We start from the raw sequence: 6426 nt of genomic DNA on the forward strand, positions 1-6426 counted from the left end.
TTAGAGAGGATGGCCCAAGCAGAACGCATCCTCCCCAGTCCCACTCCTTCTCCAGGTCCCCATCTCCGTGACAAGCACCACCATGATTAGCCACCCAAGCCAGCCAGCCTCCTCAAATTCTCCCTTTTCCTCATCCCACGTATGTCACTGGTCAATACGTTTGAATCTGCCCTGGCTCCACCCCAACCACTGCCATGTTAGGAGGACGTCATCAGCGCCCATGTCTTCGGTGGGCTTCCTGCCTCTGGTCACTCCCTTCCAGCCCATCCTGCAAACAAACCAAGGCCCCCTTTCAGCTTACAAAAATGCATATCTGATCAAGGTTCTCAGCTCTGTTTGCTGCTTTATCCCCCAGTAGACATGCAGATAATGTTTCACGAATGAACAAACGAATGGGCAATGGGTAGATGAATGTGTGGATGTTGCTTCTCTGCTTAAGAACCCTCAGTGCCTTCATACCACCCTCAGGAGAGTCTACAGTCTTTAGCCTGACAACCAAGGCCCAGCACACTCTGACTCCAACCTAACTCCCCAACCTCATTCCCTGTAACTCCAACCCACCCGTTCTGTGCTTCTAGCAGAAAGAAAGAAGTGGACCTCAAAGAGACAAAGAAGGATGGGCCCAGATCTTGTGAGTACCCTGATCTTTCTACCACAACCTACAGTTGAACGGAACAGTCTTTTCTACAGAAACATGGTGAATGGGAAGCATAGAGATCCTGGTGTAAGTCCTAGAATGTTACCCGGAAGCCTATTTCACACCTACAGCAATTGATGAGCTGTATATCATTCCCCACCCACCTCCGTCACCCACTCCGGCCATAAACCCGGGAGCCATCCTCAACACCTCCCCTCCCTCATGCCCCACATTCAACCCTTCACCATGTCCTGTCTACTTGGCTTCCCTAAATAACACTCAAATCCCTTCTCTCCACCTCCATCACCGCCTTCCTGGTCTAGGCCTCCATCACCTCTCTGCCACACGCACACTGGATCATGTCACGCCCCTAGTGACAACCCTTCCACAGCTCTCCACCAGCCTGAGTCAAAATCCAAGCTTCTCGGCCTGGCCCTCGGCACCCCTGCCCGGCCACAACTTGGGGGACACTCACCAGGTCTCTGACTGCTCACGCCAGTCGCTCTTGGACAACCAGCACTGAGGGCAGGGCACTGGGGCCTCCGCTCCTTCCTGGAAAGAGAGAAAAGGATAAGGAAACATTAAGAATTTCATTACAGCAGAGCAGGTATTGACACAGAAACATTCAAAATTTGCTGTTTACGCAGGGGGAAGAAAAAGCAGGTTATGGAACTGTTCCTGCAGGACGAGCCCCATTTAGAAAAATGCCCATCTCTTCACTTCATTTACTCACTCCTTCCATACTCCTGAGCACCTACTACGTGCCAGGCTTTCTGCCAGGCACCCTGCATATAGCCGTGAACAACACAGACCAAGTCCCTGACCTCAGCAGAAAAACTTGTGTCCAAACTCCTCAGCACCACCCTCCAGCACAGCAGTCGGCGCTGCCCACCTCTGTAGCCCAACCTGGCCACGCTCCCTCCCGCCAGCCAGCCAGCCAGCCAGCCAGCCCGAAAACTTCCTCTTCTGATCCTCGAATGTGCCGTCTTCTTGCAGTCTCTCAGCCTTGCCCGGGCCCTATGCCACTGCCTGGACCGCACTCCGCACCTCTTCTAGCCAGTGAGCCCTCGGATCTCAGAGCCAAGAGCATTTTCTCAGGGAGGCCTTCCAGGATGTCCCAGACTACACGCCTGGACCTTGCCTTGGAGTGGTGACCACGATATGATTTATTTATTTATACAATTGCCGAGTGGCCGCTGAGTCACAACCATAAGCTCAGTGTGTGCCGGCTCACCTCCGTGTCCCCAGCACCCAGCAGAGAGCCGGCACATAGTAGGTGCTCCATCAAGATATGCTGACTGAGCGGATGAACGCGTGAATGAGTTCACAGAAAACAGCCCAGCCTGGGAGAACCGCGCCAGCATCCATGCAGCCTTCAAAGAAGCTTCAGAAGCAATATTTATTTTTGACACTCTGCTGCACTATAATTTTTAAAATGAAGGTGTGCCCCTGGACGCCTCCTCCGCTGGCACACACAGGGCGACAGAGCCCGGCGCCTTCCTTCCAGAACCATTACTGAGCTCCCACCAGCGTGGGCCCCGTCCTGAGTGGGGGCAGGGGTCGGACACGCCCGCTCCCCAGCTCAGCAACCGGCCCCCCGCTGCCCACTCCACGCAGGCCACACCTCGCCCCGTTTCTCCTCGGCCTCACGCCCCCACGTGCACAGGGATCCCGACCCACGCTGCAGCTCCACCCTGGCTCATCCCCAAACGGACACACAGGAACAGGGTCAGGGAACGACCCCAGGGAGCAACCCGAGGCCAGCCTCCCACACCTGGCACCTGGGAATCAGCCTCGCTTGAGACAGACCGCCTCTGCGACACAGGGGACGTCCTCGTGCCTGAGCATGGCCAGGACAGGCCTGGCCAACCCACGACCACCCGCGCTGACCCTGCAGCCCACACCCTCTCCTGCCTCCATCACCCCTCCCCCCACAGCTCACAGCCCGGGCCTCAGGATGGCCGCAGGCTTCCGTCTCCCAGCCCACCGGCTTCTCCGCAAAGTTCCCTGTGGCCTCCCTGCTCCCAGCACACAGGCTGCCGGGCGGGTCTGGCCAGACAAACCAGCTTCCGTGTCCCAAACTCAAAGGCCGGTTTGTCTGGGGACGCCTGCCGGGGCCTCACAGGGCCAGATGTGAGGCTGTCAGCTCCACCGTTGCTCAGGGACCCTGGGGCAGAGGGGCAGAGTCTGAGGTAGAGAATGGGGAGGGTCCCCCAAGCCAGCTGCACTACTGCCACACCTGAGGCCACACCAGGAGCACTGGGCTTGGCACCTGGACCTAAGCTGACCAGGAGCCACACCTGGATAGAGGGATGTGCCCCAGATGGCCTGGAGGTGGGTCAGAGAACAGACAAAACAGGCACAGAACCTTGCACTTGCAGAGACCCTATAGCACAAATAGGATTCTAGACGAGCCAGAACAGCACCTGGAACCACCGGTGCCCCAAAATAACCTAGGAGGGCGATCAGAATCACCTGTCAGAGTCACCAGTAGCAGCTCCCAGAACCACCCCAGACACAACAACAATCAGGGCTGCCGGCTGTGCCCAGGAGACCAACTAGAAAGCTACTCAGAAACGGCCTGACTGCTACCGGACCCAAGTTAGGAATCACTGGTTGGCACACACAAAGGCCTCATAAGGGGTGAGGTTGGCAGCCGTGACCAAGATCAGGTAAGCAGGCCTTGGCACCAAGCCGGGGCTGGCCCCTGGCAGGGCTCTCCGTCATTTGCCAAGCCTGGAACCTGGCCTGACAGCGGGACAAGGAGCAAGCTGAAATCTAGAGGAGCACGGACGCCCCTCCAGAGCAGCCCTCAGGCAGCCCTGGTAGCTGCACCAGAACAGTCCCCAGAAACAGCTACAACACTGCCGAGGAGCCAAAACCATTGTTCTCAGATCTGGAGGCTGGCGACACAGAGCCTGGGTGCATCTGGACCTCAGAGGCAGACACCTCACTAGAGGGCCCAGGGCCCAGGGCCCAGGGTGGGTTGGGGGGACAGGGAACCCAACACACCGAAGCTGCTCCTTCTCAGAATCCCCTTCCACCCGCTCCCAATGTGGGGTCTCTTCCCCAGGGCTTCATCCTCTAGTCTTCTCACACCAGCCCACCTGAAGGTCAAATACACCTGAGCAACACACACAATCCCAGCGATGACATGAGGGCTGAGGGCTGGGCACTTAGGTTAGGTTAGCCAGCTAACCTAAGCTCAGAATTGCAGCTACTTTAGGTGAGCAGATGCCCAAACCTTAACAATGTCTAGTTTTTAAAGCCGCTCTCACTGAGATTCTGATGGGGATGGGTTTGCACCTCGCCCTTTGAGGATTATTACAATAACAACTGCTAACACTGAGATGGCAGTGCTTATTAGATGCCCGGCCCTATTCTAAGAACTTTCTGCATATTAACTTCAATCCTCATAACAACGCTGTGAGACATGGAACTTTGTTATACCCATTTGACAAGTGGGAAAACTGATTCAGAGATGTTAAGCAACTTGCTCAAGGTCACGCTGCTATTAAGTGGAGTTGAACCCAGCAGTCTGAAACTAGAGTCTGCGCTCCTCACCACTGAAGTTGTCTTCTCTTGAACACAGCTCTACACCCTTTCATATAACTCTCCATCCTTCCTCTGGCGCAGACCTCTCTCCCCAACTCCAGATCCTCACACACAACCACCTCCTAAAAGTCCTCCACCCGACCCTCAAATGCTCCAAGCATCTCAAAAACAACATGTCCAACCCTGAGCTCATTATCTGTGCCCCAAATCTACCTCTCATCCCCAAGTCCCCGGCTCAGTAAAGGCCTCACCCACTCACTCCCAGGAACCTGGACCCCTTCCTCTTCCTCACCCCCACATCCAATAAATCATCCTGCCCTAATAAATGTGCCTTCTAAATGGCTCCATGCTACCAAGCCACAATTCTCTCTCACCTGACTTACTTGTACCCTTCTCCTCACTGGGTATCCTGTCTCCATTTACTTCCCGTAGCCACAGAATCCTCTTCCAGAAGCATGAATCTGATCATAGCACATTCCACACACACACACACACACCCTCAAGCTTTAATTCTTTGATATCTCCCTTTTGTGTTCTCACAGTAAAGTTACAGTAACTTAACAGGGCAATAGAGATCCTCTGTGATTTGCTGTTAACTCTGAACACGCCACTAGTGATAAGATCTCTGAGTGTTTAGTCATACTGTTTTTTTTTTTCTGCCTAGAGTGCCCTTTCTTCAATTGGAAAACTCCTATTCATCCCTCAAAACGCAATTCAGATAGCCCATTTTCTTGGTCTTCTTTGAGACTCATCTCTCCTTGATCTCTGAACTCTCCCCTGCCTCGTGGTGAACTCCCCCAATCTTGTAAACTCAGCTCAGAACTGCAGCTGCTTTAGGTGAGCTGTTGCTGAGCTCAACCTCAGCAGCTCCTGAGAGGTGGGCTGCCTCTTCTACACAGTTGTTAGTTCCACAGGAAGCATGGCAGCCTGGCTGAAAGTGCCTAGCCCAAAGTCTGGCACACACTCGGCAATCAATAAGAGGTTACTGAATTGCTCTGCGTTCCCATGATGCAATCTGTTCCCCCCGGGACCATAAGCTCCTCAAGGGCAGGGCCCTGGCTGCAAGCTTGGCCCAAGAACACGGCAGTGTCAGTCACATGGGAAGCGACCACCACTGCTGCTGATACACTGCCACACAGTCCCCTTAGATTCTCACAACAGCCTTGGGAACTGGCCAGGGTTGGATTACCTCTCCCATTTTACAGGGGGTGAAACTGAGACTCAGGGAGGAAGGGATCTCCTCAAGGTCTCAAACTGGAAAATGAAGGGGCTGTAGCATGTGTCACAGCCTCTGTAGGAAGAGGTCTGGGTCCCATCTCTGACTAAGGGCCCTCAGTACTGGACTCCTACAGTTAGGACTGATGGGAGAAAGAGTGGAGGGAGCGCAGAGAGCCAAGGCCAGCATTTTGCTGCACATCAATACAATTCCCAAGAAAAGTAGCGAGTCTACTCTTACTGCAACCGCCCCACCCCCCCACCCCAACCGGTTCACCAGCACCCAAATCCAGCCTCCTCTCCTAGAAGCCCTGGACACCACACCCACCCTCACTACGTGCACAAGGCTGACTAGAAGGGAGGCCAGGAGCTGCAGGTGTAAGGAGGGAGGAAGGAATTGTATGAAAACAATTTCCTTGTTAAAGGAAATAAAAGAGGGAAGAGAAAGAGCAAATGGAAAAGAAAACAGAACTACAGAGACATTTCAAATGTCTCTGAGCAAGCAAAAATGTGAGAGAAAGTGTGTGCACAAGATTCCCTGGTGGCGCAGTGGTTAAGAATCTGCCTGCCAATGCAGGGGACATGAGTTTGAGCCCTGGTCTGGGAAGATCCCACCTGCCGCGGAGCAACTAAGCCCATGAGCCACAACTACTGAGTCTGTGCGCCACAGCTACTGAAGCCTGCGCGCCTAGAACCCGTGCTCCACAACAAGAGAAGCCACCACAAGGAGAAGCCCACGCACCGCAACTAAGAGTAGCCCCCACTCGCCACAACTAGAGAAAGCCCGCGCGCAGCAACGAAGACCCAACACAACCAAAAATAAATAAATAAATAAATGTATTAAAAAAAAAAAAAGAATGCATGAGACTGCAAGTGTGCACACACCCTCCCTGGACTGTGCATAGGGGTGCAGTGAGAGCACAAGCAAGCACACAGACCGGTACATGGGTGTGCAAGCACAGCAGATTTCTGAGCTCTGGCTGCCATGCAGGCCCAAGTGTGCAAGTGGGAGGGCATTC

At 54.1% G+C, this 6426-nt stretch overlaps 1 protein-coding gene and 1 long non-coding RNA gene across 11 annotated transcripts in view; one reads left to right on the forward strand and one right to left on the reverse strand.

The window, feature by feature from the left end:
* LOC309658057 overlaps positions 1-6426 on the forward strand; it is a 271553-nt gene that overhangs the window by 185094 nt on the left and 80033 nt on the right. The gene's annotated exons all lie outside the window — the stretch shown is intronic.
* The window catches only part of PTPRF (protein tyrosine phosphatase receptor type F), an 86026-nt gene that overhangs the window by 77469 nt on the left and 2131 nt on the right, over positions 1-6426 (reverse strand). For all 10 annotated transcript variants that reach the window (XM_082454866.1, XM_082454863.1, XM_082454859.1 and 7 more), the window contains exon 2: positions 1113-1189. The gene's annotated coding sequence lies outside the window, so the exon portion shown is untranslated. The remainder of the gene's footprint in view (positions 1-1112; positions 1190-6426) is intronic.

The sequence above is a fragment of the Balaenoptera physalus genome (assembly GCF_965194825.1).
Source record: "Balaenoptera physalus genome assembly, chromosome: 1".
Lineage (NCBI taxonomy): Eukaryota > Metazoa > Chordata > Mammalia > Artiodactyla > Balaenopteridae > Balaenoptera > Balaenoptera physalus.